Below are 12,000 nucleotides of genomic sequence, written 5' to 3' on the forward strand. Positions count from 1 at the left end.
TCACTTGTATTTCATTTTGAGGGAATTGATCCACCCAAAAAAAATCATGTTTTTTCATCCAACGGTTACATTTTGCGCATTTGTGGTGCCCCCTATGGGTTTAAGTGGACATGCTTTTAGCAATTTGTTTAGTATACGACCCTCGTCATGTGATTGAAATTTGGGATTGAGTGGACATTTCGTTTGTAATTGGCCTAGACAGTGGGGTGCTAGAACAGCGGCGGTCGGGGGAAATTAAATAAATAAATAGACCAGCGGTCGGCGAGATCCGACAAAATAGTGGGGGGACATCTTGGACCTTCTGCAACTCATCAGTCAGACTTAACCTCTTTCATGTCCAGCTGAGTTTGCTACACAAGGTGCAAAACATAATCTCAGCCACGCCTTCGGCCTGGCGGAGACAACAAGCATCAGAATGGAGGGTAAAGGGTGATAATGAACGTGACATGGTTGGTGATACCAAACGACATGTTCACGCACAACAAAAATTCATTGAGTTGCAAATGTGATTAGTTTGATTCTAAATTTGCAAAAAGGAGCAGCACCTGACTAACTTGTGTTGAATTGAAAAGGTAAACCAAAGTATATGACTTTAAATTGAATGCCATAGTTTGCCGATGTTACTCAAGACATGACGTATTTCATTACAGTTTACAGTTTAAAGTTTAGGCATTTAGCAGACGCTCTTAATCCAGAGCGACTTACAGTCACAGTCATCAAGGGAGTTCATGGGAGTCATCTTCAACCATGAGTTACAGGCAATGTCATAGCGCCACATCTCCCTCAGGAATGACACCCACACAGTAGAGCCTATGGTGGGAGAAGAGCATCATTAAAACGAGTTATGCATTGATGATTGTCAAATAAATAAAGATTTTAATATGCATACATAACTTGAATGCTTAGATCTATATTATTGGGATGGTTCACTTTCCACAGTTGAACAAGGCCTGACAATAGTTTGAAACTCTTTTGCACCTTAAAGGAGGAGTTCACCCAAAAAATGACTTATTTTCTATCAATTGCACACCCTATGAAGCCTTGAATCCATGCATTCTTTTTTATTTTTGTCACATTCCTAAGCTAATAATTTGATTTGCGTCTCCTAACGGCTAATGTATCCGGTAGGAGACACAAAGTAGATTATTTGTGTCTCCTACCGGAAATACACACGGTCATCAAATTATTGTTTTAGGAATGCCACAAAAACAAAAATAAATCCATGAAATAAAGGCTTCATGGGGTGTGTAATTGATAGAAAATAAGTCATTCTTTGGGTGAACTCCTCCTTTAATTTCTAATCTCCTGTACACAGTACATGCTTGCTGCCAATATGGACCTACCAAAGTAAATGTATAAAATGCATATATGCAGATATCTTTGATTTTCTTCTTTCAGAAAACAACAAAATCGATGGAGGTCGCACAAAAACAGGTCGCACTTCTTTACACCTGTAAACCTGTGATGTGACAATAAAGTTAATTCTGATTCTGATCAAGCCAAGACAGGTCCAGTGTACTGCGTCATAAGCTGCCAGGTGGGCTATATTCTGTAGCTACCTCAATGCCTAAATTGCAAATTCACTTGCACCCAACTGTTTTGTCTCTGAACAAATTCTGAGTCAAAACATTAAGATCCATTACAGGCAATGGTGGGCAGTAACTAAGTACATTTACTTGAACTTGTAAAAATGTGTAAGTTTTTTTTCCTTCTTTTTTTTCCCTCTAGCTGCACACTTTCACTCTGCTACAATTCAAATGGAAATATTGTACTTTTTTTTGTTTAAAGATATTTTTGGGGGCTTATATGCCTTTATTTTGAGCTTTTGATCTGCTATTTTCACAATATAAAATCATTTAAATATATAAAGAACCAAATGACATTTAATCATTTTATACTTTCTTTTAAATAGTGGAAATAGCTGATCTAAACGCTCTCAACACGCCACGTAGATCTGCCATTTCCACTATTTTTGGAAAATGTATGAACATGTTTCAACATGGAAACGATTATGATTATGCAAACAAAATAATTGTGGTTATCTCAAATAATGGCCATTAGACGATCATGTAATATGTGACAGGCCCTCTCCTCACCTGACATCACCACAGAAGGACTTTCGTACACGTTTGAGGGCAAATATCCAAGAGTCTTCCACTGGTTGGTCAGGAGATCAAAGCTCTTTATCTTCCTAGAGTAGGAATCTTGACAATATCCTCCCATCGTCACGATCACTTCAACAAGCGGGGTGGGGGTGGGGGGGGATTTAAAAGTTCAAAGAGAAACCAAATCAGGGTTCCCACACATTATGTTTAACAATTCATTTTCAAAACTTTACCAAAAGTATTTTATCCCATTCCCAGGCCTATAGCAACCATATGATGCAATAATGAGGCTCTTACACCTGTGTGCTATCAATGCACCAAGACAGACTCCGGCGAGGGTGTCATGAAACAAAAATAACCCGGAATCGAATGTCTGTCACATTTCTGTGTTTTCACTGCTGTTGTATCTACACATCACATTGCAACACATTTAAGCTTGTAGATTTGATATTTTCGCGTATTACTAATAAGACAAAGGGCTGAAGTGGTTATTAATAAAGAGGAATAGAACATATAACACATCACCAGGCTCGTACACAGTCATCAGGTGAAATGTAAATGTGAAATTAATCCAGCAAAACAAACTTAATACATTTTGACTTCTGAAAAAGTACAAAAATCTAAATCAAAGCTTGAAATGTAAAATCAAAATAATGAAATCATGATGCAATAGTTCTTAGCAAACTAAACCCATATTTTTTATAACAAGGTATGTTTCTGTACAGCCAGAAAAAACCTTGATGTATTTTTTTCATTTTGTACCACCATTAGTTGCAATATGCATGCATGCATGCAGTGGTGGAAAGTAATTGTATATTTAAAACATTTACATTTTTAATCATTTTACTTCTACTCCACTACATCTCAAAGGCAAATATTTTACTTTTACTCCACTATAATTATTTGAAAACTTGATTTACTTGTTACTTTGCCGATTTTGATTATTATTACAAAACCACTTCAGACCTACAGTACATATATGCACTTTGGCAATTTAAAAATAGCCGATCTACAAGCTCAATTGTGAGCATTTGTAAACTTGTGAATTGGGACCTTCTGCATAATGAGTACTTCCGGACTTTAAACCGGACTTGTACTTATAACAGACTATTTCTACAATAGGGTATTGATACTTTTACTTAAGTACAAATGTGAGTACTTCTTCCATCACTGCATGCATGCATGTGTGAGGCAGGGTACCTGTGGTCCTGCCTGGGCGTGTCGTACCGCAGGTCTTGGCCCGGTTCTTGCTCCGGGTCCTGGCTCGTTTCTTGGCCTTAGAGATGAACCTCTGGCAGCCCTTGTATTCTTTCAGCACTTCCAGGGACTCATTCACAGTGTGGAGGTAGGACGGGCTGATGAGAGGCAGACGGATCTGCTTTAGCACCTTACAGAGCACATAGAACCCTAGTTATTTACTAGTCCAACTGGATATTATTGGGTGAACAACATTATGCAATAATTATGCATTTCATAGTACCATGTATACAGGAAGATCATGTCAAGCATGTTTAGGACAGTAGGCACTGCTATTCTAGCAACTAATAATAATAATACATAATAATAAATTTTATTTATAACACACTTTACATTTTTACAGGGTTTTTAAAAAATGTCCTAAAAATAGCAAAAGCAACCAAACAATTACATGGGACCCTACTAGGCTAAAGGGTCAAATTAAAAACTAGGTAAAATCAGGGCATAGAAAAGGGACAAAAAGCACTAGAAAATTAAGAACACTCTTTGTTTATAAGGTAGGGTTTTAGTAAATTTTTAATAGCATCTGTGGACTGTGGTGCTCTCAGGTGTTCGGGGAGGGCATTCCACAGACAGCAACTGCATTGCATTTAGAAATCCCCAGACGTATCGGGTGGCAGAGACCTCTGATCGTCTGGAAACGTGACACTAAAGGCCTCAACACACCGATGTCAGGCCGTAGATAAGCGCCTGTGGCCGGAAATCGGTTGTAGTAGGTTTGATGTGTGTACATAGACGTCGGTGCTAGTGAGGCGACTGCGTCTGAGTTGTTCCATCCGACCCTCCAGCCCCAATGATTGGCCTTGTTCAGCCTGAGCCAATCAGAACAGGTGTGAGTGTGAGTGAGTGAGTGAGTGAGTGAGTGAGTGAGAGAGTGTCTGTGTATGCAGGAGCAGCCTTTAACTATTTAAACCCCAGCATCTGTATTCTGGGGAAAAAATTACAAGCTTACAACGCGTCACACTGCGACACGTTCTAATCTTGTCGATCTGCTAAGATATTTAATGTATGGTGAAAACAGACAATACACTAGCATAGAGCCCTGAGGGACTCCGCTCAACAACGTAAGGGGTTTAAGTTTACACCAAACATTTCCAAATCTGATCTCCCATCGTTGTCTCTAATAGTCAGCACAACTCAGTTTGGTCTGCAGGGGCTTTTATAAGAGATAACTGACCTTTTGAAAGCTCTGTCTACGGGTAGGATCCTTGTCTAACCATAACATGGCAGCCTCAAACGCCATGTCCTCCTTGGGCACGTTGAGATGGTCACTGGCGAGAATCTTTGTCAGTCTTTCCATCGAGAGAGAGAGGAACTCTTCCTAACGATAGAAATAAACACAGTAGATTAGCTCACCGTTTCAGTTCTCAAGAATTTCAGGATTCAAAAACAGCCGAGAGATTGGCTATTTTGTCTATTCATCGGACAAGAAGTATAGTGCCAAACAGTAATGTTTGAAAAACACAAGAGTATGTGCGTGCACATGTGTGTGTGTGTGTGTGTGTGTGTGTGTGTGTGTGTGTGTGTGTGTGTGTGTGTGTGTGTGTGTGTGTGTGTGTGTGTGTGTGTGTGTGTGTGTGTGTGTGTGTGTGTGTGTGGGGGGGGGGGGGGGGCACTGGATAAAGCCCCGTTCAAAGTCACTAGATGTCACTACTGTAGATGTGCGGGGAGGGGGTGAGAAATGTTGTGCGTTCTTTATGGACACATGCATGCTCAGTTATTTTCAGTTATCAAATCAATGTTATTTTGAAGCTTAGAGGCGTAATACACCTATTCATCCACTAGATTAGCCTGATTATCAGACTGAAGCTGCGTGAGCCCCACTCAGAGAGTGGGCGGGGTCTATTGTCTGGAACCAGGCTACCACCACCCTGGGCAAGACCTGGGATGTTGGTTGTCTAGGAAGTTGACAACCGGAAATGGTTGAATTTGGCGGAAGTACCGCCCAAGGAAATGACGTTTATGCTTTACAAACCTGTTAACATTCTCCGTGAATGAAACAAGTGTTGTGATTGGTCAAAAAATATAGTTTCCGGGGGAAACGGAAATCCTGTCCACTCAGGACTTCCTAGACACTCGCTGCTTTAGGTCGTGACCAGGCTCTTCTTTTCGCAGATGAGTGAGCCTGGGACCGAGGTTAGGCTACCACTAGATGGCAGATGTGAGAGAGTATTGGCTCGAAGATAACGTTGCCATGTCTGCTTATTATAAGCGACTTTGGGCTTGTTTTTTATTTGGGCTTGTTTCTAAAGTACAGTTGCTTATTTGCCAACTCTATATCAATTTATGGGTCCTTGGCATGAAAAAGGTTGAAAACCACTGGTTTAAAGCGCTCATGTGGCCTAGTCGATTCCTTTGGGCTTTCATAGGCCTGGTTGCTTATTTCTCTCACAAAACCTGGCAACATTGCTAGTCTGAAGCTAGCATGTAGCATTTAGCCAACACAGGCAATAAAAGTCACTCCTGAGTCCACAAACTAGACAAAAACAATGCTTGTCTACAAAACTTGCGTTTCGCCCCCTACTGCACTGTGCTATATTATTTATATGTGTGTTTAAGGAACGACTGGGTTCATTTAGGTCGCGGGCAGTGGCGTAAAGTAACTAAGTACATTTACTCAAGTACTTCCAAGCGACGTGGGTCTTTTTTTGGAGAAGGAGGGACAGAGGAAAACTTTTTTCCTTAATACTGCCCAAGGGCGCCAAGGGTACTACAGGCAACGAACACAAGAATACGAACGTCAAGTTGACAGTAGATCTCAATCATACGGACGGGAATGCTGGCTGACGTTGGGGCCAAAGGGAGCGGAGGGAGACAAAACAAAGCGTCGGCGCTCGTTACGTTGGACCTTGTATGTCACTTCAGTGAAGTGGACTGTAGCTTTAATATTACATTCAATGACTGAAAGTTTCAAACCAGGTCTGGGTGAGTTGTGGTGTTTAAAGGTAGAGCGATGGTAATAAAACAAAGTTATAGGAGATGGAGCCAACAATAGGCAAAATAACTTATGATCCCTCAATCACTGACCTGCTGGTAGACGACGCTGAAGTGTTCTGAGACGTAATCCATGCTGCGTTTCTCCAACGTTTTATAGGAGTGCGCGTCAGCGAAGCAGTAAATCCTCACACAGTTGTTTGTGTCCATGTAATCCCCCATGTAGTCACAGCAGGCCTCTCGAACAGCCGTGATGTCCCACAAGTCTGATGCTGCCAGCAGGGCCTAGACCAAATACCGATTTTTTTTTTTTTATTAAGCACCGAAGTTATGTAGGAAAAAAAGCGGAGACAATGATTCAGGTTCATGATAAAACATAACATTACCAGCACATTTGCCCCGGAGATGGACACCTTTGATGTGTAGGCGTAGCTCACCAACAAACCAATGGTCTGAGGTTCCACTCCACTGATGGTCACCCTTTCCTGTGTGGACTCCTTAAAGCCAGATGTAAACATGGCCTGTGCAGATTGAAAGGTGAATGGTTGGCTTGGAGTGTTCATAGTTATACCTTTAAAGGACCCCCAGTTTGATATCCATTAGCCCACGGACCCCCAATTTGATACATTTCTTAAATTAATCTACACTATACAATATTGTGTTATTTTAACTCAGGGACTGTACAAATGGAGCCAAATGGACCAGTAATGGGTCCATTTGGTTCCATTTATACAGGCTTTGAGTTACACACCTGCAACTCATCAAGGCGTAAGGACCCCTGTGGGTCCCCGAACCCAACATTGAGAACCACTGGTTTCTTATTTACATTTTGTCAACAATGAAATGATCTTCGGTTTATATGAAAGCCAAAGGCAGAATTTAATGTCATTCGCTTAACAACAGCAGGTCAATAAATGTTGTGTGTATTTACCTCAAAGTAAGGGCTAAAGGAGGCCAGTACGTAACGATGGCAGGGGAACTCCTGTCCCTCACAGCACAGGATCAAGTCACACAAGGTACTGTTGAGGCGCAGCCTGTTCAGGCCCTCTAACACCTTTTTGGCATGGCTGGGTTCCTCAAACATCTCAGCATCCAGTGAGGGTAGTAGAGGTGCACTGGTGCCATCCTCCTGAGGTGCAACGGCAACATCCAGGCGGAGATTTATATAATCAGACAAATATATACAGGTTGCTGATCTCGTGATGGTGGCTTTGCAACTGTCGTTGTGAAATGTCATATTTTCCCTTGTTAGTCTTTCAATAGTCTTCAGAATCAGGTTTATTGTCACATCACAGGTTTACAAGTATATATTAAAAAATACCTTACATTTTATTTTAAAATTTCTTCTTAGCATCAAGCTATATATGCTTAGTTGATTTTGATTTATATTAGGATAAATCTGCGTGACTGTAAAGACGACACGGAAGTGGGGAAGAGGCTTCACATCCACTTAATATTTTAGTCATGAACAGAGCTTCCGAGTCCCAGACTGTATGATCGGAAACATTTGAAAATTGTGGGAGGCAACAGTCTAGCCACGCGAGACTAGTCCCCCAATGACAGTTTAAAGGGGTAAGTTCACAGATTTTGCACCCAAACCCTGTTTTAATTAAGTTGAGGACATATTGTATTTTTTATTTTGAACACATTTTCCACCCATGTGACATCACAGAAGAGAATGTTAGTACATCCTGGACTTGGAAACCAAGGATCACAAGGGGTGGCACAAGGCCAAATCTGTTTGGACCTAGTCCCACATTTTAAACATATCGGTACTGTAAATCCATAACTTGCTTTTTCATCCACTTTCAACATGGCATCCCTATTTTGGGCATGTCATTGTATTATCAAAAATGGTTTTAAAAAAAATACTATATTGTATTCAACGGTTTTTCAAGAAAACTCACATGGTCAGTGCCCAGTCTCAATCTCTTGGCAGCCTGTGGTGACTCACTCCCGCACGCAGCAGCCGGGATGCTGTCAGCCATGGCTGAGGTGGGGTGAGGTGTGGTGGAGTGGGCAGAGTCTGTAGAGAAAACACACGTTACTGTTACGTAGTCCCGGGCAAACGTCTTGAACTAAAAAGTTTGGGAACCAGTGGGTATTCCTCATCTTAATTTTATTTATTTCATCCAACTACTCTGACTTTTTGTCCAACTACTACGTGACGCAATTTTTGAATCAGCCAATCACATGGCAGAACATCAGTGCGTTAAGACATGTGTTCACGTGGTCAAGACGATCTGCTGCATTTCAAATCGAGCATCAGAATGAGGAACATTTTTGATTGAAGTGACTTTGAACATGGCTTGGTTGGAGATGCAAAATGGGTTGCTGATCCACTGGGATTTTCAGTTGTACAATTCTACCAGTACTAAAGTGGCTGGTGAGTGTATGTTATTTAGATAGCATGTTGTTTACACATATCCTGGTATCCTAGTTTCTTGAAGCACTAAATTGATTTCACTCTATTTGTGCAACATTTACCCTGTCATTAGCCTGCTTGCTCAGGGAAGAAATTCAATTTTGACAGTTCAGGCAGTACCACCTGGTTGTAAACTAGTCGTGTCAAACCACTCCATTCCCATTGAATATGTTCTATTATATTAACATACACTACCATGCAGAGTGTACAAAATTTTGTAATCAGACCGAAAGGTTACCGAATACAGCTTTAAGTAATTAAGGGTCCTGGTTTGGGTTTTAGAAAAGATGGTCACCCATGTCTAATATATGATATATCAAACTTTCATCTGCATTTGTCCCACTGTCACTTCCTATCGGACACAGGAAGAGTGGGTACCTGAGACATCTGGGCATGTCAATGTGAAATTGGCTATTTACTTTTTCAAAATGTGAAAATTAAAGTAAAGAATAATATAATAGTGTGCTTTGGGAAATGGTCTGAAATAATGCAATGTACACATGATTTGAACACACATCATTATTTTTATCAGACCAAAAATGTACCCTTTAAGTTATTGCTTATGCCATAATGACTAGCTATCTCCACAGGTTTTGTAGCAATTGTTGAAATATCAAATATTCAAGTATCATGTATACTTGTTTTTTTTATATTTTGGAGGGGGAAAAAAGCTAAATTAACAGTGAGATGCCCAGACTTATCAGGTGCCCACTCTTCCAGTTACCTAGCCACGTGTGGCCAGACCCACCTATCACTCCCTCCAGGCATAGGGCAGGCTAATACAACTCACTTATTCTGAGTATACAAATGGACCCTTTTTATGTCAGCCAACTATATTTGCAGACTTCAGCCAAGTGCTCCAGCACGTTATAAGCACAAATTAACACTTTGTGAACGTAAAGAATGTCCATAAAGACAGCCTGCTGATGTCTGGACTAATAACCCTCAAACATGACCATCAGTTGAGTTTGATAATATTTTCATTCACCTGATAAAGAGTCCTGGCAGAAGTAGTTAGTTAGATAGATCTATCTATCTATCTATCCGACACACACACACACACACACACACACACACACACACACACACACACACACACACACACACACATCTGGCTTTAGTTGTGTGTGTTGTTCACTCACTGCTCAGTGCTCACCTGTCTTTTGGAAGAAATTAGTAAGGAGTTGTTTCCCCTTACACTGCTTTCTTTGTCTTTCTAGTCTTTCTTTTCTTTTCTGAGACCCTGATTTTCCTTTTTTGACTGGAGGCATGACTATTTACTTGACGTATTTGCATCTACTGTGCTTCAGAACAGCCTTCAATCATCAGTTGTCACTGACTTCAGTGTATTGCCTGCGCAGCTGCAACACATGCACTGATTGCGAGTCAGCTGGCTTTCAGCCAATGAAAAGACTGCTTTCCATTACTTGTTCAGTGATGATATCAGTCTAGACACGCCTAATGCATCCGTTAAAGGTAGAAGTGTTGTGTGTAACCTCTAACTGCGTCCTCTTGACAACAACACACACCACACAAGTAGTTCTGGGCAGAAACGTGCTCGTGCGTGCGTGCGACTGTGTATGAGAGAGAGAGAGAGAGAGAGAGAGAGAGAGAGAGAGAGAGAGAGAGACTATTTCTGACAGCAAATGCTGCTAAAAAATCATATTGTTTTCTAAGTTCGTTTTTTTCCTAAGTTGCAATGTAACACAGCTCTGTTTAGCTACACATAACTTTAACCCCTTTTAATTGTACATACATTATTTTGTTTGGATTGTTTGTTCCACTTTTGCTTTGGTAATGTAAACATATGTTTTCTCATGCCAATAAAACCCCTTTGAATTTAATTGAATTGAACTGACCAATGGGGCCTGCATGGGTGAAAGCTTGTAGATCTGCTTTTTTCACTACTTCTTAAATGTTTCTTTTTCCTAATTTATGGAATTTCTTAGACTATGTATTTCTTAAATGATTTGATTTGTTATTATTCTTAATGAAACACTTAGAATTCTGGTCCAGTGTTTTGGACAGTGAGATAAACCCTGATGATTATCACGTTCATGTCTACCGGTATATATGGGAACAAAAGCCACACAGTGTGCTGGTTCAAATTGGTGGCCATTACTGTGACTTAAACGGTATGTGGTTATAGTTAAAAAAGCTGTCAATAGTGTTATTTGTGTAAACAAACATTATCATTAGCCGATCCCAGTGTTTCTTATTGTGATTCTGAATTACTGAGTTATTGATTGATTACCAAAAATACTTGCAACCCTCCAAAAATCTCAAACTGTGAGTTTCAGTGAATGAAGAAAGAGTTCCGTGCATGGAATATCTTGTGACAGTGTGTGTGTGTGTGTGTGTGTGTGTGTGTGTGTGTGTGTGTGTGTGTGTGTGTGTGTGTGTGTGGCAGTGGTGTAACCAAGTGCATTTTCTCAAGTACTGAACTACAATTTTGAGGTATTTTTACTGTACTGAAGTATTTCCAATTGTCAGTACTTTTACTTCTACTCCACTACATCTCAGAGGTAAATATCATACGTTTACCCACTAAAATGATTTGAAAACTTACTAGTTACTTTGTAGATTTTGATTATTATTAGAAAACACACATTAACCACTTCAGCCCTATATACATTTCGGTCATTTGAAAATAGCCGATCTGTGAGCTTGTAGATCTGTTATTTTAAAAGGTTTTTGTGTATAGCCCTGCTATTTCCGGTGCAGGACACTAAGTGTAAATCAGGCATAATTCCAACGACTAAAACTTAACTTATAAATGCCTAACTCTAACCTTAACCTCAGCCTGAACCGTTTCCTAATTGTAAGACTAACTAAAACATTATTTTTTTAACCATAAAACCATCTTTTGAAGATCAGGAAAATTATGGTTTCTCAATTTGGTCCTCACAAAAGCGTAGTAATACAAGTAGCCTACACACTCTCTCTCTCTCTCACACACACACACACACACACACACACACACACACACACACACACACACACACACACACACACACACACACACACACACACACACACACACACACACACACACACACACACACACACACACACACAGGCCTTGTGTTCTCTCCGTATACGACCCTGAAATCCGCAAGTAACTAAAAAGTACATTTACTCAAGTACTATACTCTAACTCGAGTAGAATGTTTAGGGACTTACTTATTTAAACTTTTTTCCATACTTTATAATACTGACGCTCCACATGTTCAGAGGCAAATCATACAATTAATGAATGTTGGTTCATATAGTCATAGT

The sequence above is a fragment of the Gymnoscopelus microlampas genome, assembly GCF_963454915.1.
Source record: "Gymnoscopelus microlampas genome assembly, chromosome: 4".
In the NCBI taxonomy this organism is placed as follows: domain Eukaryota; kingdom Metazoa; phylum Chordata; class Actinopteri; order Myctophiformes; family Myctophidae; genus Gymnoscopelus; species Gymnoscopelus microlampas.